At 35.6% G+C, this 26,724-nt stretch overlaps 1 pseudogene; it reads left to right on the plus strand.

Annotated features, from left to right (window-relative positions):
* The first annotated feature begins 23,287 nt into the window (after nt 1-23,287).
* Nucleotides 23,288-24,871, plus strand: LOC127102374 (furostanol glycoside 26-O-beta-glucosidase-like; annotated as a pseudogene).
* Nucleotides 24,872-26,724: the final 1,853 nt, after the last annotated feature.

Here is a 26,724-nt window from a genome sequence, read left to right on the forward strand (position 1 = left end):
GAATTAATTTTGCATTATCGGTACTTATATCCAACCTTTTTAATGGGTAACAAAGAATATTCCTACTGATTACTCTTGATTACTCGTTTTTATTGTTGATTGTCACATTTGTAGACAATTTTAAATCTAATTAATTTTATTTTCTAAATTAAGTAATACTAACTAATGTTTTGTCAAAGAGATGTGAAAGACTAAGTAGAAATAGAAATGCAAAAATATATCTCCTGAATACTCTTCCTTCAATGTCCATTAGGGAAGTGTCTTGATAAAATCTTACAACAACAAAAAAATAAGTAGGACAAAAATCAGAGTGAACATAAAAGAAAAGTGCAAGATCATTTTATAAGAAATCTGCATTGTTAAAAAAATATTACGAAGAATTAAAAATGATACAAAACCATTGTGAAGATAAAATGGTGCATAATTTATTTATATCTCTTTTTCATGCACAATATAATTTTCATTTGTGAAGGCTAATCTTCTGGATTTTTTTTATTATGCGGTGACTTTGTAAAATTACGGTTATATATCCTTTAATATATTCTTTTTCAGATTAGCAATACAATTAATATCATACTCATAGAATTGTTGATTAAAAAATTATGTTAAAGGAAGTTCATCAGTTTCATATACGTATCAAATCATAGACCTCAACGAAAACAAACTCACGACTTATTTCATGTTGTGGTAAAATATCTACATATCCATGATAACAAACTATATGTTTGATTGGTCGAATATAGTTTTAAAAAAAAATCACTAATGTGGCTATGATAGAGTTTCTTATTTCATAATGGACAACCATCTGTTGCAGAGAGCATGGAAGTTCGTGACTAGGGCATCATGTGTAACACCCACATATAATATATATCTAGAATACATATTATACATAGTGTAAAACTTGTACTGAAATACATAAGTGCCTAGCAGCACCGTGTACATATACAAATACATGCCCAAAATAACACAATATGACATAAATGTACATAAGAGTTCCCAAAAATAAAACTACTGATCTAGATCATCAGACAATGATCTCAAAAATATCTACACAGCGGCAAAAAAGCCACCGGTCCTCAGGTAAGCAAGACATCACTCTATCTTGCCCTTACCTTTATCCTGCTCAGAACCACCTAAAAAATAATCAACAACATGGGGTGAGATAATAATCTCAGTGGGTTCCCTATCTTATGGGTTCACTCGGCTCTACAGGGTTTTCTAATCGATGTTCAGCTCATATCCAACTCAAGTCAACAAGGGAACGAAGACTTGAGCCATGGGGAACTAACTCACAATTGTATGGCAACATGCATATGAGTTCTCATAACTCAAGCACGATCATTATTCAGATCACGACGCATCAATTCCTGAACGGACTTACGTCTAAGCCAGGCCCAGTTCATGCATGCTCATATGATTCGACTTTCGCAGTGGATATCGGGTCCTCTATGAGGCTTAATCCCTAGTTCAAGCGACTGTCACCCGTATGGGCCTCTAACCCACCTAGGGTATCTTTCACCGTATGGGACTCTAACCCACATAGGTGTCCACCTTTCCCCCATGTCCGCCATGGTCCCACATCCCAATGGTTACATGTCTAAGCATACCAATAGAGATGTGTACCATCACAGAAAACACACATTCTGAATACATGATCGGTTATACAATCATCGGTTCCACGAACCAAAACAAAATTCATCAATCATAGGTGACTTCATTCACCACAATACACAACAATAACATGGCATGTTCCATACAATGCGTCTCGTTATCAATCATGGCAACAATTCGTACATGACCTTCATATAAGCGTCGTACGAATGATTACCGTCATTCAATGTTATCTAAGTCATGAACCTCACTCAAGGCGTAATACCAATCCTAGGTTAACTTACTATATTCATCATGTTATTCTCACTATTAACATGTATTCAACTTAAGCATGAAATCATAATTGATTAATGGATGGAAGAATGCATTTAGAAACACTTAAGAAATGGATTTTGAGGTTTTTAACTTGAGTCAATCGATTGGTTGGGGAAGCCCAATCGATTGGTTTCTCTCACGTTTCTGTTTTTCAAAATTTGCTGAGTGTCAATCGATTGATCCTGAGTGTCAATCGATTGATCCTGCTGAAAATTTCCATTGTTCATAAACAGCAAGTTTGTGCAATCGATTGACATGCAGTGTCAATCGATTGGTCCTGTGAAAATTCCATTTTTCTGCTAAACCAAAGGCTGTCAATCGATTGATAACAAGGGCCAATCGATTGGTTCACACACATTTTCATTTTTCCACTTCACAGACACCATTTTCCTCTGTTACTTCATTTCTAACACACCATCCATTTCTTCTTCCAACAAAACTCATCATATTACATGTATAACAAGGATTTCAACATCATAAACACAACCATAACAAATCATGCAATCACAACAATCATGAAGAGCATATCAAGCACATGTTCATAAAAACAACAACAACAACAAGAAGAGAATATCCATCACGTAGCATGGATTATTCATGACTTATCTATGATTCTATAACCCTAATCTTCTAGAACCTAGGGTTTCTAACTAGAACCCACCTCAAGAAATTGAAGAGGAGAAGTTGTTGAAGATGAGATGAGGATGAAGATGATGGTGTTGGTTCCAAGCTCTTGCTCTTTCCAAGCTTCCCTTCTTCTTCTTCTTCTTCACTAGCCTTGTTCTTCTCTTCTTATATTTTTCCCTCTCTCTCTCTCTCTACTTCTTTCTTTCTATCCTTTCCTTCTTTCCATTTGATGGTTCTACTGATACATATCCACAAGGCAAGTGTGTTAGAACATGTGACGGTGAGTGAGTCAAGGTTACTAACAAGTGGCCATGCTTATTTGTGTGGTTAGTAGGTGGGTGGAGTAATAGAAACAAATATCTCAAGTGGCACCAAACTTATAGTATTTGTTCTACCAGAGCTATTGACCCATTATTAGTGTTGCCAAAATGTCCCAATAGTAAAAGGTCAGTTCTAAATAATATTAATTAAGTCAACCTGAACTCACTATTTGTTGGTGATTTTAGTATCATCAATGTATTTTAGTAGTAATGTGATTTACTACATGCCGATGCAATTATGCGTTAAAGCTTGGAAACGAGTTAGGGGTAGTGCGGAGTGCACGCTCGTCGAACCAACGTATAATTGAATGTGAATAATTGAAATGGGTTTCCAAGGGGCGAAGCCCCTGGCGGGGTGCGGGGCAGCGGCCCCTTCGAAATTTTCTTTTGAACAGTTGAATCCTTTCCCAACCGACGTAACCGTTTCTGAACAGTTGCGTCTTTTCGGTTTCTGTTATTGATCTCCTATATAAGGAGTCATTTGGCCTCAGTTTAAAAAAAAACGAAACCAAACTTTCTCTCTACATTCCTGAACATTTCTCTTTGCCAGAAACAAATTGTTCTTCAAGAATTATCCCCACAAAGATTTCGTAAACCTAGGCAAGAATAGGGTCGAAATACTTTGTTCGGAAAGTGTACGAACACGATTCTTCGAAGTTATCCAGAATATCATACCCGATTCTCTAACAAACGAACAAAGTAATTTCTGATAATCATGGCTGGAGGAAGCACCGTCAAGGAGATGACTACAAACTTCGGAAAATTGGACAAGTTTCAAGGACAAGACTTCAGGCGTTGGCAGAAGAAGATGCATTTCATGTTGACAACGTTGAAGGTGGTGCACGTCCTGTCTACACCGATTCCAGAACTTCTGGAGGAAGACACGGTTGAAAATCTGAGACGCAAATCAAAATGGGAGAAAGACGACTACATATGCAGAGGGCACATTCTTAACAGTATGTCTGATCCCTTATTTGATATTTATCAAAACATAGAATCTGCAAAGGAATTATGGGATTGTCTCGAATCCAAGTACATGGCAGAGGACTCATCTAGTAAAAAGTTCCTGGTAACCGATTTCAACAATTACAAAATGGTTGAATCGAGGTCTGTTATGGAACAATTCAATGAACTCCTTCGAATCCTTGGACAGTTCACACAACACGGATTGAAGATGGATGAAACAATATCTGTCTCAAGCATCATAGACAAGTTGCCTCCTTCGTGGAAGGATTTCAAACACAATCTGAAGCATGGAAAAGACGAACTGTCTTTGATCCAACTTGGAAGTCACTTGCGCATAGAAGAATCTCTAAGAGCGCAGGAGGATGACAAAGGAAAAGGCAAAGAAATTGCTGGACCCTCGGTTAATATGGTCGAAGAGGGTGGTAAGAACGGTAACAATAAAAACAAAAGAAATAAGCGTGCTTTCAAGAACAATAAGGGCAGTTTCGGTGCTAACAAGAAACCGAAACTAGAATGCTGGAAGTGTGGCAAAACATGCCACTTCAAGAAGGATTGTCGTTCCGGTAAAAAGCATGATAACGCGAATGCAAGTGGTTCAGGAAAGGGGTCTAAGGACCAATCCGAAAACCAAGGTCAGAAATCAATTCGTGATTTGAATAGTTTTGATTAAACATTCGGTTTCACTAAATTCTGAAGCATTCTATATGCAGGATGATGCTATCGCGTGGTGGATTGATTCTGGCGCTACAACACATGTTTGCAAGGATCATTTCTGGTTCAAGACTCTTGTTCCAGTGGAAGATGGTTCTGTCCTCTACATGGGAGATGATCACTTCGCTCCCGTTGAAGGCAAAGGAAACGTGGTGCTAGAATTCAATTCTGGAAAGACTATTACTTTGTTTAATGTTTTGTATGTTCCTAAACTACCTAAGAATTTAATTTCTGGTCCTGTATTAAATAAGCTTGGATACAAGCAAGTGTGTGAATCCGATAAATATGTTTTATCGAAGTCTGGTGTGTTTGTAGGATTTGGATATTATAATAATGGTATGTTTATGATGAATTTGAATGGAGTTCCTAATGATTCTGGTTCTGTATTTATGTCCTCTTCGAATGTTATCAATTCATCGTTAAGGCATGCTCGTCTAGGACACGTACATTATAAAAGAATGCATGAAATGTCTAAAGATGATTTAATTCCTGTTTTTGATAAAAATGTAGAAAATTGTAAAACTTCCATGTTAACAAAGATCACTAGGCAACCTTTTAAAAGTATAACAAGGAAATCTGTCATTCTTGAGTTGATACATAGTGATTTATGTGATTTGCATGCTACTCCATCATTAGGACATAAAAAATATTTTGTCACTTTCATAGATGATGCATCTAGATTCTGCTATGTTTATTTGCTGCACGCTAAGGACGAATCCTTAGATAAATTCAAAATTTATAAAACTGAAGTTGAAGTGCAACAGAATGTGTTGATTAAAACATTACGTACAGATAGAGGTGGTGAATATTATGATCCTGTATTTTTCCAATCCGTAGGAATCATTCATGAGACTACGGCACCTTATACACCTCAACAAAATGGTGTGGCTGAAAGGAAAAATAGAGTGCTTAAGGAAATGGTGAATGCCATGTTATCTTACTCTGGTTTGAGTGAAGGGTTTTGGGGAGAAACTCTGTTAACGACTTGCTATTTGTTAAATAGGGTTCCTAATAAAAGGAACAAGACTACCCCATATGAACTTTGGTATAAGAAACGACCCAACTTAACATTTCTACGTGTTTGGGGTTGTAGGGCCGTGGTTAGACTCCCGGACCCAAAAAGGAAAACTTTGGGTGAAAATGGTGTAGCTTGCAGCTTTGTTGGATATGCTGAGCACTCCAAGGCCTATAGGTTTTATGTTATAGAACCTAATGACTCGATTTCTATTAACATAATTATAGAATCGAGAGATACCATATTTGATGAGAATTGTTTCTCTTCTATACCTAGACCAAAGGACTCTATACCTAATTCAGATGAATCTCTAAGGGATGATCATTCAAATGATGTGCCAAGTGAGACACTTGAACCCCGTAGGAGCAAAAGAGCTAGAAAATCTAGATCTTATGGATCTGATTTTCAACTATATTTAGTTGAGGGATCAAAGGATCAGATTGACACTCGATACTATTATTGCTATAGTATAGAGGAGGATCCAAGAACGTATGATGAAGCTGTGAAATCTCGAGATTCTGTTTTTTGGAAAGAAGCAATTGACGAAGAGATTGGTTCTATCATGGAAAATAATACTTGGGTATCATCTGATTTACCACCAGGTTGCAAACCATTGGGTTGTAAATGGATCTTCAAAAAGAAGATGAAAGTCGATGGTACAATTGACAAGTTTAAAGCTAGATTAGTTATCCAAGGCTTCAGACAAAAGGAAGGGATTGATTATTTCGATACCTATGCTCCTGTTGCCCGTATCACTACTATTAGATTGTTGATTGCCTTGGCGGCTATTCGTAATCTAGTGATTCATCAAATGGATGTCAAAACAACATTTCTGAATGGTGATTTGGAGGAAGAAGTGTATATGAAGCAACCTGAAGGATTTGTAATGCCTGGTAATGAGCATAAAGTGTGTAAGCTAGTTAAGTCGTTGTATGGGCTGAAACAAGCTCCGAAGCAGTGGCATCAAAAGTTTGATGAGGTTGTTTTGTCTAATGGTTTCATTCTAAACCAAGCTGACAAATGTGTATATAGCAAATTTGATACTTCCGGTAAAGGAGTTTTCATTTGTTTATATGTTGATGACATGTTGATCTTTGGCACCGACCAAAATCAAGTTGATAAAACGAAGAATTTCTTGTCATCAAAGTTCTCCATGAAGGATATGGGAGAAGCGGACGTTATTCTTGGTATTAAGATTAAACGGGAGAATAAGGGGATTGTAATTACGCAATCTCATTACATTGAGAAAATACTCAAGAAGTTCAATTATGAAAGTTGTTCTCCAGTAAGTACTCCCATGGATCCGGGAGAAAAGCTTATGCCAAATACAGGTAAACCTATGGATCAACTTGAATATTCAAAAGCTATAGGCTCTTTGATGTATGCTATGATTAGCACTAGACCGGATATTGCTTATGCGGTTGGAAAGTTGAGCAGATTTACTAGTAATCCTAGTAGACATCATTGGCATGCGATAACTAGGGTATTCAAGTACTTGAAGGGTACAATGAATTATGGATTGTCATATATGGGATTTCCTTCGGTGTTAGAGGGTTATTCGGATGCTAGTTGGATAAATAATGCTGAAGATTCATCCTCTACAAGTGGATGGGTGTTCTTGCTTGGGGGAGGTGTCATCTCATGGGCTTCCAAGAAGCAAACATGTATAACTGGTTCCACAATGGAATCTGAGTTTGTAGCATTAGCTGCTGCTGGTAAAGAAGTGGAATGGCTAAGGAATTTGGTATACGAGATTTCGATATGGCCTAAACCGATATCACCAATTTCTATCCGTTGTGATAGTACTGCCACATTGGCTAAAGCTTATAGTCAAATATACATTGGAAAGTCTAGACATTTGGGTGTTAGACATAGTATGATTAGGGAATTAATCATGAATGGGGTGATATCTATTGAGCTTGTTCGGTCGCAACAAAACTTAGCTGACCACTTGACGAAGGGGTTAGCTAGAGACTTAGTGAAGAAGTCGGTAATTGGGATGGGATTAAAGTCCATTTAAATCTATTAGCTATGGTATACCCAATTCCCTTCTAATACAACATTAGAAGCAGAACTCAATGTGGAAAGATCATAGTTAGAGATTGGAGCAATTGTGTTTATCTTCCCAAGGTATGTGCTCAGACCTGCAAGTGATGGCTAGGTTGAATTATATCTTCTTAATGGTTCTTTTGGAAAATTGCAAATGCAGGTGCAAGATTAAAAGAATCACCTATGTGAGCATGAAGTTTTGCCGCTTCAAGAAGCTTGGACTTGGCATCCTATATGCTTATTAATGGATAAGGACACATGGCTTGTAAAGTGTCAAGTATGAATAGTAGAGTATTGTAAGAAACATATGTGTACTATATCTTCAGACACTAAAATGGATTGACGGGTTCAATCGCTATGACACCCCGATTTTCTAGTATTTGGAATATGTATTTGTACTAAGATGAAAATTCAATCGCAAGACATTTTTATTTATGCATTTGTTTGATCGTTATACCTGTGTGTTATACTCTTGTATATATTATTGTATATACTGAGTAAATCAAGGATTACACTAAAATGGGGGGGATTTGTTGGTGATTTTAGTATCATCAATGTATTTTAGTAGTAATGTGATTTACTACAGGCCGATGCAATTATGCGTTAAAGCTTGGAAACGAGTTAGGGGTAGTGCGGAGTGCACGCTCGTCGAGCCAACGTATAATTGAATGCGAATAATTGAAACGGGGTTCCAAGGGGCGAAGCCCCTGGCGGGGTGCGGGGCAGCGCCCCGTTCGAAATTTTCTTTTGAACAGTTGAATCCTTTCCCAAGCGACGTAACCGTTTCTGAACAGTTGCGTCTTTTCGGTTTCTGTTATTGATCTCCTATATAAGGAGTCATTTGGCCTCAGTTTAAAAAAAAATGAAACCAAACTTTCTCTCTACATTCCTGAACATTTCTCTTTGCCAGAAATAAATTGTTCTTCAAGAATTATCCCCACAAAGATTTCGTGAACCCAGGCAAGAATAGGGTCAAAATACTTTGTTCGGAAAGTATACGAACACGATTCTTCGAAGTTATCCAGAATATCATACCCGATTCTCTAACACTATTTGCTCTATTTATCCCAATTTACAACTTTTAGAGCACATTGGAACTCAGTTGATCTCAATTAATAGGAGTTTAAGCATTTAAGGAAATACGGGGTATTACATCATGTGTCAAAAATATTGACTATAAAGAAAAATTCTATTTGGTTTTCTTGAAAACTCTTTGTATGGTTAGTCACGAGGCTCTTTGTTCATTATATCTTTTGGACTTACATGAGACACATGTTAAAATTGTACTTCGTAATAAAAATATTAATGAAATAATATGGTATGACCACGACAAACTTTATGCCAATAGAAAAAAAGTAGATGGTTTGAAAATTAATTAAAAAAATTGAGTTAATAAAGCTATCTCTTTAGTGATACCACATAGTCATGCAACTTAATTGTCTCACATGGTTTTCAGATGAATATTATAATATTAATTGTCTTATTTATTTTTAAGATGAGTATTTTAAAGTTAGTTATCTTATTCGGTTTTGAGATGAATAAAAGAAAAAATTATGGGTATTATAAATTATGTGGGAGTAAATTTATATTTCTTATATAACCTATCGGTTTTACTGTATTAAGTGGAGTTTTTTTCACGTGAAACCAAGAAGTCTCTAATTAAAATTTAGCGTGAAAGATTTTGGGGACACCTCAGTTATTTTGATATTTAGATATTATTCTCATGGTATCCTTTGAATATCGCAAAAGAGTTTAAATCAATAAGGTTGAAAGAAAATTCAACATGAAATAAAATAAACTTTAGGACATGTCAATTATAAATGGAGACTATTAGGTCTCAGTTATATATACCTTAAAGTAAATTTGATTATTGAAAAATTTGAGTATTTTCCTATGCTTAGGTTGTGATAATTTTATATATGATTTTATTTATATGTATGTGGAAAATGTGTATATTTGAACAAATCAATATTTAGTTGCTTAAAAAACCATAAGGATTGTTATAAAGAACAAAAGAGTTTGTACTCATAAATCAAAGACCTAACAACAGGGAGATCATTAGTATATTCAAATCAAATATGTTAATAATCAAATAGACATTCTAATATGATAAAAATAAAAGTAAATATTTATGTCACACAGTGGCGGAACTGAGGGGGGACGTGGGAAGGCCACGACCACCCCTCAACTTTTTATTTTTTTTAATTCATATATATTAAATTACTAAAACATCCTTATTTTAAATTAAAATTATTTTTTATTTTTTATTTTTCATTCAAAGTTAGGTTAAAATACAGATAAGATAAAAAGCTCTTACCTTTCCTTTCTTTCTCATATGGGTTTGCTACCGGCACCGGAATCGGAACAGATTAAAGTGATCAGCATCTAACAGGTAAAAAACTTTATTCATTCTTCTTTTATAAAAAGTAACAAATTAAAGTGATTGCTTGATTTGTGTTTTGAGATTTTTAGGGTTCTTCTTTCTTGATGTGTTAAAGTAATTTATATGAGGTTTATTAAGCCAATTCATAACACTGTAATTTACAAATATAGTTATACACTGTAATAAGGTTTATTTAATCATTGTTGCTGCTAATTTCTAATAGTGAAGTTACCGGTATTTGAAAATGGATTAAAGTTGATTAATTAAGTTTATTAATTTTTTTCTCTTTTAATTTTTATGTTCTCTAAATTGATTTTTGGATCTGATATGATATTATAGGAAGAGTAAAGATGAATAATAGGAAAATCGATTCTTTTTTCAAAAGGAAAGCATGTGAAATTGAAAGAGAAGAGAGAGATGAAGAAATTATAATCCCGACATCCGAATCTGAAATAGTTATTGAGAATCCAACAATTGAAGAGCATCATGGTTTTGAAAATTCTTTGTAACGCGATCCTGGAAAGCGTCCTCCGATTTAGCAATATCCATCAAATCAAGTGGATGCAATACGAAAAGCTTATCTAAATTGGGGTCCATATCAAATTCATTTAGAAAACTATCCTTTGTATGGTAACGAGGATTATCCGAGAAGGTTTCAACATACTTGGTTTAGCATATTTCCATCATGGTTAGAATATTCACCATCTGAAGATGCTGCATATTGCTTACCATGTTACCTTTTTAGAAAAAAACTAAGTGGACGTCCCGGATCACTTGTCTTTATTTCGATAGGTTTTAGAAATTGGAAGAAAGTTAGGAATGGAAAACATTGTTCCTTTCTTAAACACATAGGGAAAGATCCTTGCTCACCACACAACAATGCAATGAAAGCTTGTCAAGACTTGTTGAATCAAGATGGTCATATTAGAGATGTTATTCAAGTGCAAAGTTTAAGTCAAAGAATGAATAATCGGTTACGACTCAAGACTTCAATTGACACTATTCGTTGGTTAACACTACAAGTTTGTGCTTTTAGGGGTCACAATGAAAGTAGCAAATCAAGAAATCAAGGTAACTTTATTGAGTTATTGAAACTTTTAGCATCCTACAATGATGAAGTTGAAAAAGTTGTGTTGGAAAATGCTCCACAAAATTGCAAGTATACTTCACATCAAATTCAAAAAGAGCTCTTGCAAATTCTTTCTAGTAGGGGGAAAAAGAGTATTCGTGAGGAAATTGGTGATTCCAAATTTTGTATCGTTGTTGATGAAGCTCGTGATGAGTCAAAAATGGAACAAATGGCTCTTGTATTAAGATTTGTTGATAAAGTTGGTTTAATACAAGAGAGATTTTTTGATGTGGCACATGTTAAAGACACCACATCTTTAAGTCTTAAGGAAGCAATATGTGATATACTTTCTCGACATAACCTTGATGTTTCTAACATTCGTGGCCAAGGGTATGATGGTGCTAGCAATATGAGAGGAGAATGGAATGGTTTACAAGCCCTCTTTATGAAGGATTGTCCTTATGCATAATATGTTCATTGTTTTGCTCATCGATGGCAACTTGCATTAGTTACATCATAAAGAGAAGTCAAACCTGTTCATAAATTTTTTGAGAAGCTGATCTTTGTTGTGAATGTTGTTTGTTCTTCTACAAAGCGTCATGATGAGTTACAAGTTGCCCAATTAGAAGAAATTGCTTATTTGTTAGAGATTGATGAGATTGTAACTGGTAAAGGTGCAAATCAAGTTGGTACATTGAAACGAGCTGGAGATACTCGTTGGGGATCACATTACGATTCAATTTCTAGCTTGATAAACATGTATGAAGCAACTTGTTTAGTTTTAAAAAAACTGCAAAAGATAGAGGGAGTTATGCTACACGTGGGGATGCAGATAGTTGTTACAATTACTTGAAGGCATTTAATTTTATATTTATTTTGCACTTGACGAAAGAAATCATGGGAATAACAGATATGCTTTGTCAAGCCTTACAAAAAAAATTAAGATGTAGTTAATGCTATGAACTTGGTTCGTTCAACCAAACATCTTATTCAAGGTTTGAGAGAAAATGGTTGGGATATATTATTTACTAAAGTGGTATCTTTTTGTGAAAAGCATGGTATTGAGATTCCTGATCTTAATGATGTTCATTCAACAACAAGATTTGGATGCTCCCGTCTTGAAGAGAATCAAGTCACAATTCAACATTACTTTAAAGTTGAAATCTTTTTCACTACCATTGACAAACAATTACAAGAGTTGAATAGCAGATTCAGTGAGCAAGAAATGGATTCGTTAACTCCTTCTTGCTCTTTATCTCCTAAGGATGGATATAAAGCTTTTAGCATTGATATTATTTGTTCTTTAGTTGAAAAATATTATCCTATGGATTTTAGTGATCAAGAGAAGAATAATTTGCAATTTCAACTCCAACATTTTCTATTTGTTGTTCGTCAAGCATCAAACTTGAATAATTTATCAACTATTCAAGAACTATGTTCATGTTTGGTTGTGTAGGTGTTTAATTGGCTGCATTATATGGTAAAACACTAATGTCTTGACTGATGTCATGACATGTATATGTGACTACATTGTAGTTACTGCAGGACTAGCTAACACAGGATTATTGAATGCTGTGACATTCATACCTGTCAACAGATACTAAGGAACAGAAGTTCTGTTAGAACTTAGTATTCATTTGCAGTCTGGTTATCAAGGAAGAACCAGACCTGGCATAAGGCCTACTGACTGAATGTCAAACTGGATGTTGTGACATTCATCATTGACAGCAGCTACTGAAGATTAGGCAGAGTGGTGTTCTGCTATACTTCAGCATAAAACTTAGTTTGTTCTTCAAGAGAATAACAGAACTAACTTAAGGCCAAATGTATAAATGTTAAGTTGGACACTTTGACATTTATTAATGTAAGCTGTTACTGTAGTATGGTCATTTTGATCATGTACAGGTCAGCAAATTGTACAGTCTGTTTTCTGGAAAAACAGACTCAGCATATGGACCTTGATGTCAAGCTGAATGTCGTGACATTCGTGCCTGACAGCATATGCTAAATTGTAGGTTGTTCAGTTTTCTGTTTCAGCTTTTTCTCAGGCTATTCTTTAGGGATTCAACAGCTGAGAGAAAATCCAGGAAATCAACAACCAAGCTACATTCAATGAACCTAACAAATAGCCTATTTGTTAGCAACCTAAATGTTGAATTTGAGGGAACTTGTGTGACCTAAAATTCAGGAAAATACAGGTGCAAAAGCCCAGGTGCTGCAATATAAAAAGGAAGGCATTCCTTCATTCAGTTTCGGGGATTTTGAAGCGTGAAGAGTCAGTGTGTCCATCATACTTCACTGCTGTATTTTGTGAGTCTTGTATTAGACGTATCTTGTAAGCCAAGCCATTATCAAGTAGATGATTGCTTAGGCATAGGGTGTTCATTGAGTTGTAAGTGTTGTGTCACTCAAAGCTTTTAAGCGTGAGTGCTGTGTATCTTGATTTAAGCTGTGAAGCATAATCAAGAGTTGTTTTTGAAGTGTGACTTCAAAGTGTCTTTAATATCACTGAGGTGATTGAGGGGGAGTGAGTAGGAACTCTGATCTTAGGTTAAGATTGAAATTGCATTGGGTAGGGATTAAGTGATAAGTTGTAAACGGGTGAGTTTAGCTTTGAATTGATACTACTAATAGTGGATTTCCTCCCTGGCTTGGTAGCCCCCAGATGTAGGTCATGTTGGACTGAACTGGGTGAACAATTACTTGTGTTATTTACTGCACTTACTGTTAAGTTCTGCATAATCCCTGTCTGTGCAGAATTGGATGTCATAACAACCGGTGTGACATCCAAAGTCTGATAACTAGAATTTCAATTGGCATCAGAGCAGGCACCCTGCCTGTGAAGTTCTGGGTGAGATCTAGGGAAGTTACTTTCTAGTACCATGGACAAGGATTTAGGACACTCAAACAGACCACCCATGTTGGATGGATCTAATTATGATGACTGGAAGCCTCGCATGATAGCCTTCTTAAGGTCTCTAGACAGCAAAGTCTGGAGAGCTGTCAACAAGGGATGGGAACATCCAACGAGGACTGATGAAGATGGAGTCAGTGTGCAGATTCCCGAAGAAGATTGGGACAAGGAACAAGAGGCATTAGCTCTTGGAAACTCCAAAGCCTTGAATGCACTGTTCAATGGAATCACTAAGAACATCTTCAGGCTGGTGCACCATTGTGAACTAGCTAAGGAAGTTTGGGATACCCTCAAGGTAACTCATGAAGGTACTTCCAAGGTGAAGATGTCCAAACTTCAGATGTTGACAACCAAGTTTGAAAATCTGAGGATGAAAGAGGATGAGACTATTCATGACTTTCACATGAATATTCTTGAAATTGCAAACACCTCTGGTGGACTAGGTGAGAAAATGACTGAAGAGAAACTTGTAAGAAAGATTCTCAGGTCCTTGCCTAAGAGGTTTGCTATGAAGGTCACTGCCATAGAGGAGGCTCAGGACATCAGCAATATGAAGGTAGATGAGCTCATTGGTTCTCTCCAAACCTTTGAAATGGGCTTAGGTGAGTATGCTGAGAAGAAGAAAAGCATAGCCTTTATATCAAGTGCTGAAGAGGAGTCAGAAGAAGGATATACAGGAGGTGATGAAAGTATATCAGAAGCCTTAGCCATGCTTGGGAGGCAATTCAACAAGTTCATGAAGAAGATTGATCAAAGAGGTAGACCTAATGTCAAGAACATCCCGTCTGACATTAAGAAAAGATCAACTTCTGAGGAGAAGTTCAACCATGGGAAGGGAATCCAGTGTCATGGCTGTGAAGGGTATGGACACGTCAGAGCTGAATGCCCTACTTACCTCAAATTGCAAAATAAGGGGCTAGCTATCACATGGTCTGAAGGAGATTCTGAAAGTGAATCTGAAGGAGAATCTGCCAAACATGTCACTGCACTAACTAGTGTGTGTGTCTCTGAAGATGACACAAGTGCAGATGAGCTGACATTTGATGAACTTGCTGCAGCATATAAGAAGCTGTGTACCACCAGTGCAGAAGTGCGTGCACAAGGAGAAAAGCAGAAGAAACTCATCAAGGAACTGGAAGATGAGAGACAGAAGCAACTGTCTGCCATAGAGGGGCTAAATGATGAGATAGCCCTTCTGACCTCCAAGCTGAACCAGATGACCAAATCCATCAGAATGATGAATAAGGGAACTGACACCTTGGAAGAAATTCTAAAGGTGGGACAGCAGTCTGGAACCAAATCTGGGCTAGGATTTGGAAAGAGAACTGAACACAAACGCCCAAAGGCTAGAGTTCAGAAGTTCAAGCAGATGTCAAAGCCAATGTCTCAACATCAAGGAGCTAGGATGAATGATCATCAGAAGAGGAAATACCAGAATTGGAGGTGTCACCACTGTGGCAGGCTGGGTCATATAAAAGCCTTCTGCTACTGGATTCATGGCTTCCCTAACAGAGCCTCACCTGTCAGACCTAAGCATAAAACACGTAAGCGATGTGTTCCCATTAAGAAGCAACAATGGTATGCTAGGATAGCACACACTGCCCTAAGGGCTTCTTCCAGAGAAGACTGGTACTTTGACAGTGGATGCTCAAGACATATGACTGGTATGGAAAATCTACTGGTAGATATTCAACCTCACACCACCAGCTATGTGACTTTTGGTGATGGTGCCAAAGGAAAAATAAGAGGTGTGGGCAAACTGGACTGTTCTGGAGTGCCAAAACTGAACAATGTGTTGTTAGTAAGAGGACTAACTGCAAACCTCATCAGCATAAGTCAGCTGTGTGATCAAGGGTCTCATGTTCAGTTTACTAAGGAGCCGTGCATTGTGACAAATGGTGACAATCAGGAAGTTATGAGAGGAACCAGGTCCAAAGACAACTGCTACCTGTGGGAACCTGATCTCTCTAACTTTTCCACAACATGCTCCTCAGCCAAGGAAGAACAGGAGGTGAAGCTGTGGCATAGAAGACTTGGACATCTCCACTTACGGGGAATGAAGAAGATCATATCCAAGGAAGCAGTCAGAGGAATGCCAAAGCTTATGATTGATGAAGGAAGAGTCTGTGGAGAATGCCAAATGGGCAAGCAAACCAAGATGTCACACCCAAAGCTGGGACATTCCACAACCTCCAGAGTTCTGGAGCTGCTGCACATGGACCTAATGGGACCTATGCAGGTTGAAAGTCTTGGTGGGAAGAAGTATGCCTACGTGGTGGTTGATGACCATTCCAGATACACGTGGATAAGCTTCATCAGAGAGAAGTCAGATACATTTGATGTCTTCAAAGATCTGTGCATAAGACTTCAAAGGGAAAAGGACAGTTGTGTGGTCCGGATTAGAAGTGATCATGGTACTGAATTCAAGAATTCCAAGTTTGATGAGTTTTGCTCATCTGAAGGAATAAGCCATGAGTTCTCCTCCCTTATAACTCCTCAGCAGAATGGAATAGTTGAAAGAAAAAATAGAACTATTCAAGAATCTTCTAGAGCAATGATTCATGCAAAGAAGCTCCCTATGCACTTTTGGGCTGAAGCAATGAATACCGCGTGCTATGTTCACAACAGAGTCACCTTGAGAAAAGGAACCTCCTCCACTCTGTATGAAATATGGAAGGGCAGAAAACCCACTGTGAAGTACTTTCATATTTTTGGAAGTAAATGCTACATTCTCACAGATCGTGAACAGAGAAGGAAGCTAGATCCCAAAAGTGATGAAGGCGTATTTTTGGGATACTCCACTAACAGCAGAGCCTATAGAGTGTTCAACTACAGGACCAATGTCCTGATGGAGTCCATAAATGTCATTGTGGATGATAAAGAGGAAGGAACCGATGTCATGGAGGATGTTGAAACATTCCTTGACAGTCCAACTGACAGTCCAGTCAAGCCTGAAGAAGTACAGGAACCTTCTCCTGAATGTGAAGTAGAAGCACCCACCAAAGTGCCATCTATCAGAATTCAGAAAGACCACCCTAAGGATCTTATCATAGGGGATCCCACCAGTGGTGTAACTACCAGGTCAAGAGGAATAAACTCAAATTCCTGCTTTGTTTCCAAGGTTGAACCAAAGAATGTGAAAGAAGCCCTGACTGATGAATACTGGATCATTGCCATGCAAGAGGAACTCGAGCAGTTCACAAGGCATGAAGTATGAGAGCTGGTTCCAAGACCTGAAGGGTCCAACATCATTGGTACCAAGTGGATCTACAAAAACAAATCTGATGAGAAAGGAGTAATTACTAGAAATAAAGCAAGGCTAGTAGCTCAAGGATACACTCAAGTTGAAGGAGTAGACTTTGATGAGACATTTGCTCCTGTGGCTAGACTTGAGTCCATCAGATTGCTGTTGGGGGTAGCATGCATCCTGAAGTTTAAGCTGTTCCAAATGGATGTGAAGAGTGCATTCTTGAATGGCTACCTGAATGAAGAAGTCTATGTGGAACAACGCAAAGGGTTCTGTGATCCTAACCAACCTGAGCATGTATACAAGTTGAAGAAAGCCTTGTATGGGTTGAAGCAAGCACCCAGAGCTTGGTATGAAAGGTTAACCGAATTTCTGACCTCAAATGGATACAGAAAGGGTGGCATAGATAAAACCTTGTTCGTGAAGGATGAAGAAGGCAAAATCATGATAGCTCAAATCTATGTTGATGATATAGTCTTTGGTGGAATGTCAGAACAAATGGTTAAAAAATTTGTTCACCAGATGCAGTCTGAGTTTGAAATGAGTCTAGTGGGAGAACTGACCTATTTCCTTGGAATGCAAGTAAACCAAATGGAGGACTCTATGTTTCTCTCCCAAAGCAAGTATGCCAAGAACATAGTTAAGAAGTTTGGTATGGATCATGCCAGGCACAAGAGGACTCCTGCTCCTACTCATCTGAAGTTAACCAAAGATGATGGAGGGCCTAGTGTTGATCAATGCCTGTACAAAAGCATGATAGGTAGTCTGCTGTATCTAACTGCAAGTAGACCTGACATTTCCTATGCAGTTGGAGTGTGTGCCAGATACCAAGCAGAGCCCAAGGTGAGCCACTTGAATCAAGTCAAAAGGATTCTCAAGTACATCAATGGGACGTGTGACTATGGGATGCTGTATTCACATGGGTCTAAGCCTATCCTATCTGGGTACTGTGATGCTGATTGGGCTGGAAGTGCTGATGACAAAAAAAGCACATCAGGTGGATGTTTCTTCTTAGGAGAAAACCTCATATCGTGGTTCAGCAAGAAGCAGAACTGTGTCTCTCTGTCCACTGCAGAGGCTGAATACATAGCTGCTGGAAGCAGTTGCTCCCAACTGGTTTGGATGAAACAAATGCTCACTGAGTACAATGTCACTCAAAATGTTATGACATTGTTCTGTGATAATCTCAGTGTCATCAACATCTCCAAGAATCCCATCCAACATAGCAGGACCAAACATATTGACATTAGGCACCACTTCATCAGAGATCTGGTGGAAGACAAGGTGATCACTTTGGAACATGTAGCCACGGATCTTCAACTGGCTGACATATTTACAAAGGCTCTGGATGCTACTCAGTTTGAAAACTTAAGGAGCAAACTAGGAATATGTCTCTCTGAGACCTTATAGCAACCACTGATGTTTGGGATAAATTGTTTAATATCTCTGACTATTAAACAATTTGTACTAGGCTATGATTGGTCAACAGATCATAGCTATGCTGCTTGCAACAAGGGTGGATACAAGAGGGTAAGGAGACACCCTACAGAGAGAAGGCCATTGTACCTGCAGGAGTTCAAGGATGCTGTTCATGCAGGAGTGGTTCTGGATGTCAGAAACAAAATCATGGCATCTGATATGGTGGTACCTACTGTAAAGCAAAAGTGGGTGATCACTTGATCGAAGCTGTGAAGCAAGATCAAGTGGATGTTAACTTGGTTGAAACTGTGAAGTAAAACCAAGTCTGGAACTCTGTCATTGTACTCTGACTATGTTGTTGGCTTTGGCAACATTTGTGACAAAAAGGGGGAGTAATAACCACCAATACCCCTGACAAACAGAGTGGGTCTCTACAACAGACTCTCATGACAGATCTGAAGATTCCCCCCCTGCAGCTGATGTTGAAGTTTAGGTGCAACTTCTAATATGTGTGTGCTGCTATGCGAAGTTTTTATTTAACTTCCATGTGTGTGAGTGTGCTGCCACTCTGAGTATATTAGCTAGTAGTATTCCGCTGCCATGAACTCTGTTATGGGGATCAAAGTGTTTTAGCCAAAAATTTGCCAAATGGGGAGTTTGTAGGTGTTTAATTGGCTGCATTATATGGTAAAACACTAATGTCTTGACTGATGTCATGACATGTATATGTGACTACATTGTAGTTACTGCAGGACTAGCTAACACAGGATTATTGAATGCTGTGACATTCATACCTGTCAACAGATACTAAGGAACAGAAGTTCTGTTAGAACTTAGTATTCATTTGCAGTCTGGTTATCAAGGAAGAACCAGACATGGCATAAGGCCTACTGACTGAATGTCAAACTGGATGTTGTGACATTCATCATTGACAGCAGCTACTGAAGATTAGGCAGAGTGGTGTTCTGCTATACTTCAGCATAAAACTTAGTTTGTTCTTCAAGAGAATAACAGAACTAACTTAAGGCCAAATGTATAAATGTTAAGTTGGACACTTTGACATTTATTAATGTAAGCTGTTACTGTAGTATGGTCATTTTGATCATGTACAGGTCAACAAATTGTACAGTCTGTTTTCTGGAAAAACAGACTCAGCATATGGACCTTGATGTCAAGCTGAATGTCGTGACATTCGTGCCTGACAGCATATGCTAAATTGTAGGTTGTTCAGTTTTCTGTTTCAGCTTTTTCTCAGGCTATTCTTTAGGGATTCAACAGCTGAGAGAAAATCCAGGAAATCAACAACCAAGCTACATTCAATGAACCTAATAAATAGCCTATTTGTTAGCAACCTAAATGTTGAATTTGAGGGAACTTGTGTGACCTAAAATTCAGGAAAATACAGGTGCAAAAGCCCAGGTGCTGCAATATAAAAAGGAAGGCATTCCTTCATTCAGTTTCGGGGATTTTGAAGCGTGAAGAGTCAGTGTGTCCATCATACTTCACTGCTGTATTTTGTGAGTCTTGTATTAGACGTATCTTGTAAGCCAAGCCATTATCAAGTAGATGATTGCTTAGGCATAGGGTGTTCATTGAGTTGTAAGTGTTGTGTCACTCAAAGCTTTTAAGCGTGAGTGTTGTGTATCTTGATTTAAGCTGTGAAGCATAATCAAGAGTTGTTTTTGAAGTGTGACTTCAAAGTGTCTTTAATATCACTGAGGTGATTGAGGGGGAGTGAGTAGGAACTCTGATCTTAGGTTAAGATTGAAATTGCATTGGGTAGGGATTAAGTGATAAGTTGTAAACGGGTGAGTTTAGCTTTGAATTGATACTACTAATAGTGGATTTCCTCCCTGGCTTGGTAGCCCCCAGATGTAGGTCATGTTGGACTGAACTGGGTGAACAATTACTTGTGTTATTTACTGCACTTACTGTTAAGTTCTGCATAATCCCTGTCTGTGCAGAATTGGATGTCATAACAACCGGTGTGACATCCAAAGTCTGATAACTAGAATTTCAGGTTGCATCTGGACAGGCTGAAACTTACTTCTTGATTGATAGACTACTTCGTCTTATCATGACACTTCTCGTTTCTACAGCCACAACTGAGAGGTCTTTTTCAGCAATGACAATTATTATGACTAAGTTGAGAAACAAGATGGATGATGAGTTTCTTGGAGATAGCATGACAGTATATATTGAAAGGGAGATTAGTGCAAGCATTAGTTCGGAGTCAATTATTGACGATTTCAAGTCACTCGGAACGCGTAAAGCATTACTTTAAGGTAGTTTTAAGTCATGTAATTTAAATTTTTAGTAATTAACTTTGTATTTATTTTAACTTTAATATTTTATTTAAAATACTATTTACATTTTATTTATAATCTTTATTTTACGTTAGTGGCCATCCCAAATTTTTTTATCTGGCTCCGCCACTGGTCACACAGTTACAATTCATTATAAAGTTTTTAAAGAGCACTCAAGTTATGTTGTTTTGTAAGACAATCATATAGTATTTCAATAAAAGATTTTAAAAATCCCATTGACTAATAAGTTATTATTCTTAAAATAGAATATATACATATAAAATTTATGATAAAAGACTCAATCATCAAAAACTTAACATATAATGCTTTCATATGATTCTTGTCACTAAGAGTGTCTTAGATTAGTGAGAGACACTCCTTATTTATGTTTTATATTATTGTTTTTATATCAATATAGATTTTATGTTAAGATTATTTGCAAAAATAAAGTTTACGAGGTTATTATTGTTATAACCATTTCTGTGTCATTTGTGAAAATATTGAATTTATAAACTTCAGTTTGGTCTCAATAAAAATTTCAGTTGGAACAGTTGAAATAAGCATAATTCAAATATTACATTACATGAAATTTTCATGTTATTCATCTATACACATATATGTCATCAAGTACGTTGATGTGGTGGTTGTCAGAGTCTTGTCACATTATATATCAGTGACAAAAGTTGCGGTTGTTCCATTATTTATGTATGAGTTGGACTAGAATATAAAATTCAAATCTAAAGATAAATATTATTTGGATGCATTCCTAAATAACTCTGATATAATTATTAAGATATATTCTCAAAGTGGGAGATTGCTGGAATATTTTTTATGTAATTATGATTTAATTATTGTATTCCAATAATTTTTATGTGGACATATATATTGATATTAATTATTATAAAATTAAGAGACTTAACTGTTTAAATGGTTAAATAAAGTTAAAAAGACTAATTACATTTTTATTTAGTAACTATTTAATTAGTTGGATATTAGCTCAAATATGATTGACTGTTAAGATAACTCGTTTCAAAATAATGGGAACCCTAATTGTCCATGACTCTATATATAGGTTAAGGTCCTTAATATACCTTATAACATGCACATTATCTCTTCTTTCAATATGAAGAGTATTCAAATTATTATGATTATCAGTTGAGCATAGTCCACAAATCATCAAGTGTTAGTCACTTGTCTATCACTACTAAGGAAAACACTTGTCACAATAGTTGGAAAAGGGATTCCACCACGCTGAATTTAATGAGTTGAATTTTGTAGCACTTGTTAGGTCCTAGGTTAAAATAAACGGTCTAGGATCCAAAGAGGTCTAGTGAAAATATATTAATAATTTTCATGAGTTATTTGTCATTGTTTTTCCTATAAAAATATTTACTTACATTTGAATAATATTTAATACTAATTATTTTATAAATAATAAATAATATAAATTAATTAATTTTTTATTTATTTTCAAATATTAAATTTAAAATTTCAATATGTTTCTTATATATGTACGTAGATTTATAAAAATGTTTCATTTTATATGTTAACAATTTGTTTGTTTATATATATATATATATATATATATATATATATATATATATATATATATATATATATATATATATATATATATATATATATATATATATATATATATATATATATATATATGTATATATATATATATATATATAAAATTAGGTACTGATGTTAAACATTGCAAAATAAAACAAATAAGTTTGTGGAACTAGACCCCGATTCAATGAAAATAGAAAAATGACATCTACGAATATAAATTCATAATATACGAGAATTTTAACTATATATTGGAAATTTTGTAACAAAGGCCAAGAAAATGATAAAAATAAATTAATTTTCTTGTAAATTTAATTTTTCTTCCTATGCAAGGATGTACTTTGACTATGCATGTTTAAAGTGACAAAATTATTTTTTTATGTGTTCTTAAATGTGGTAATGTGTTAATGCATGTGGTACAAAGTCGTTATTAATGAAAATATAACATCAAAAAAATAATGGTTGGACACTTACAATAAATTTATTACATTGAAAATATCACAATGATCATGAAATTAGTGACAACTTTATCTAATTGGAAAGTCTATAAATAATAATATTTGTATTCATATGAGTCAAAGAACTCTAAAAAGAATACAATGATAAATTTTTGTTGTAACATTTTTAATTGCTTTTAAAAAACAACAAATATCATCTTAGAAGTTGTCATGCACATAAAAATCTAGTTTAAATTTATTTTCCTCTTTCTACTAAATAATTGTGATTTATTATCAAACTCCAAAAAAAATATCTTTGGATGCAAAAAATACACATCATGTCATCTTTGAGAATTTCTATAATTGTTCTTGCAATCTTGTCGTTTGTTTGGATTTCCAACATTTCCACTCATGCACAAGTTCTATTTCCCTTGAAGAAAACACTTGAGTTTCATCAATAACTTTCTTCGCAGATTGGAGAGTGGGCTACAAATAATACATATGACTCTATTTTAAAATTCATAAATTCACCAAGTTTTCTGAGTCGAGGATCATTTCCAAATGGCTTTTTGTTTGGTGCTGGATCTTCTGCCCTTCAGATTGAAGGAGCCCAACATGAAGGAGGAAGAGGACTTGGTATATGGGATCATATAATTGAGCATAAAAAAGGTGTGTATTTAGATGTCGATATGTTTTCAAAAGATTGAACATTATAAGCGATATAAGGAGGATGTGCAACTTTTAAAGAAGCTTGGAGTAAACTCTGATAGAATGTCCATATCTTGGAATAAATAAATGCATAATGGAACCTTAAAAGGACGTATCAATCAAGAAGGTATCAACTTCTATAATAATTTGATCAACAAGTTGCTAAAATATGGTATTGAACCTTTTGTGACTATCATGCACTTTGACTATCCACTAGCTCTTCAACAAAAACTCTTATTCAAAACATATGGAGATCGGGTGAAACATTGGACTACAATCAATAAGGGAGAGGTCACAGTTGTATTTCAATACATGCATAATATTGATAATATGTATGTTGAGGCATGCCCAACTAAAGGTAGAATCTGCACAGAAGCACATATTATACTTCATAATTTCCTCATTTCCCATGCTACATCATCAAATTTATACAAAACAAAATGTCAAGCAATACAAGGGGGATAAATTGGAATTGCCCTTTCATAAGGAAGTTATGTTCCCTACAGCTCTAATCCAGAGGATGTGGCTGCTGCTAAAAGACTAATGGGTTTCTATTGGGGATGGGTTTAGAGCCAATTTTCCATGGAGATTATCCACAAATAATGAGAAAGCTAGTGGGGAACAGGTTGCCCACATTTACAAAAAAGGATAAAAAAATGTTAAATGGAAGCACAACCTTTATCGGGATCAATTATTATACTTCTCACTTTGCTAGACATGATTCAAATAGAACCAAAGTTTTTGGTGATAATTTTGATGCCTTAGTTATGTCAGAAGTTTCTAACATCGAAGGAAAAACTCTTGGTTACATGGATCAATACGGTTTAAACTTTGTCTACCATGAAGGATTATATGACTTCTTACTTTATATTAAGAAAAATTACCAAAATCCAAAAATCTACATAACGGAAAATGGTATTGCTTCTTTCAAAATCCCAAATCCATTGAAGGACAAATATCGGGTTGCTTACATTACTTCACATATTAACGCAACCAAAGCAGCTATAGATGTTGGTGTAAATGTTCGTGGTTACTTTACCTGGGCAGCTTTTGATACATTTGAATTTCAAGCAGGCTATTCTAGAAATTGGGGGCTTTATCATGTCAATTTTAATTATAGTCTCAAGTGTATACCAACTAACGCAGCTAATTGGTATAGCAAGTATTTGACAAATGATTTTAATGATCTAAACTAAAAAATAAAGTATATCAATACAAATGGTTCATATTCCCACTTGAAAAATTATTATTTATAACATGATGATTATTTAATTTGTTTGTTTGGAAATTATTTAAATATTCATATTTGTAATTTAGATTAGCATAGATACTAGTACGATGCACGTGTTAATGTTCACTCATGTAAAAATTCAAAGAATTTGTAAGGAATTTTGCTCTAAAATATACTATAAACTCGTTGTTTACCAAAGTTAAACAATTTTTTTTTTAAGTGATTTCATGTATGTGAAGATTTGTTACCCATTTTGTGTAGCTATTAGAGTGAATTGTCAAATACTTCAAAATTGTAAGCTTAGCTTTCTAGCACAAGTGTTATATGCATTAGACAACTTTATAGCTTCTGACAATAAAAACAACCATGAGTACATTTTTATTCATATAAGTTACTTTTAAATGAAATATTATGAATTCATTATGGCAAATAACCATTCATAACATTATTCTCTTTCAAATTTTGTCGTATTGCTCATCTAAATGTTATATTCATCCTAACTATCTAAATTGAGTTTTTAATCATATGAAAATTCTATAGCTATTTAACATCCAAAATTAGAACTCGTGTCATTTTTTTATTTTTAATAATATATTTAAGTGGACTTTGATTTGAATCAATTTTGTATTATCGGTGCTTATATCCAACCTTTTTAATGGGTAAAAAAGAATATTCCTACTAATTACTATTGATTACTCATTTTTGTTGTTGATTGTCATATATGTAGACAATTTTAAATCTAATTAATTTTATTTTCTAAGTTAAAAGTAATACTAACTGTAGCGGGTATTCGTTACCTTTATATTTATTGACTAAATCAAAAGTAAATCATACAATTTGAGTCGCCACCACACTTCTATTTATCCAAAGGAAAGGTTAGAAAGCGAACAAAAACCGAGAAGTTTTATCAAATCAAAAACTAATAAAAATGTCAGAGATCTGGGTAAGGGGGCTGGTTATGCAATGGGAAGGTTTTAAGCACCCAAAATATCCTTAGTACTCTAAGGGAGCCCTTTTCACCAATGTTGTAAGGTAGGTTGGTATTTGTGAAAAATATTTGTGCAAACATGATTGGGGAGATGAGAAGAGAATGTACAAATTATTTATAATTTTGTGTTTGACTGGATAAACCCATTGCCTACGTACCATCTTAAAAGAATAGGATCAAAACCTCGTAGTTCGGGGTAAAAATCTCAAAAGAAATTGGTGAATTGATTGGTCAAAAGCCTTGAGGTCTTTTGTTATCAAAGGGAGAAAACTCAACCTAAAACCACAAATCCACCATGTGAGGAGAGCTTTAACATGCTAGTGAGGGGTTAACCCTATAATAAGCATGGAAGACTTACAGTCCATCACTAAGGATATAGGTGAGTATTATATCAACCTCTAGGATAACTCAAACCTAATATCTAGTGTTTATGAAAAGCTTTGGCAAAAGTGGCCATTGAAACCACAAAACAATTGAGTGAGTTGTATTTACAAATGAAAAGTATTCACAAAATAAGGTCAATGTTGACTTAAGATTCAATTCAAAATAAGTGTTATGAAAAGAGTTTGGAAAATCAAAAACATAGTGCTTAGGTTTCTAATTTTTGAAAACAACGTTAATGTTTGCACAAAAGTTTGGCTTGGGTTAGAGTGAAGAGAAGAAGAGAATGACTAGGTCCTAAACATGCAAAGATGAAAGAAGAGAAATAATACCACATTGGAGTTCCCTTCTTGAGATCATAAAGATGATCCAAGTTGCTCCATTCCTTTGGACTTAGCAAGCAATAAGCAATTAACTCAAGCACTCAAGCAAATAATCAATCAAGCTCC

The sequence above is a fragment of the Lathyrus oleraceus genome, chromosome 7 (assembly GCF_024323335.1).
Source record: "Lathyrus oleraceus cultivar Zhongwan6 chromosome 7, CAAS_Psat_ZW6_1.0, whole genome shotgun sequence".
Taxonomy (NCBI): domain Eukaryota; kingdom Viridiplantae; phylum Streptophyta; class Magnoliopsida; order Fabales; family Fabaceae; genus Lathyrus; species Lathyrus oleraceus.